Here is a 547-nt window from a genome sequence, read left to right as displayed (position 1 = left end):
TCTCAGCCAATCAGAGAGCTTGGTGAGACAATAAGTGATGCCAAAGGCTGAATTGCTTTGAGGTTCAATGGTTAGATCTCGGGGGAACAGGTGGAGGACTGGGGGGGTGATGGAGAGAGACTCACAGAGCTCTGTGTGAATCTGGGAAAGTGGTGACCCTGTAGAGAGCAGATCTGCTGCCTGATGCTGGGATCAATGACTTTGACTGAGCACACGTGTCAGATATTGACAGTTCAGTGCATCTTGCGTAAAAAGTGCTTTAAACTTACATATAGCTAAATTAAATAATCAGTGGAAATATATTATTTGGTCTAAATTCTATTATTGAGCCACAATCTTAAAACTTGTCTTGATAATCCACTTAAAATTTTGATTTGATTACATGTAATTGTTTTTCTTAAATCTTTAGATAATTAAAATACTTCACTATGGATTGATAATTCTCTTAGGTGTTAAAAGTATTGAGATTCCCATGATGCATTGAAAATATATTTTAAAAACCCTAAGATCAGCACTCATTTTGCTGTCCAGATGTGACAAAGTCTTC

The sequence above is a fragment of the Morone saxatilis genome, unplaced genomic scaffold (genome assembly GCF_004916995.1).
Source record: "Morone saxatilis isolate NCDOM2014 unplaced genomic scaffold, NCSU_SB_2.0 Contig18, whole genome shotgun sequence".
NCBI lineage: Eukaryota > Metazoa > Chordata > Actinopteri > Moronidae > Morone > Morone saxatilis.
This window is presented reverse-complemented; position numbering follows the sequence as displayed.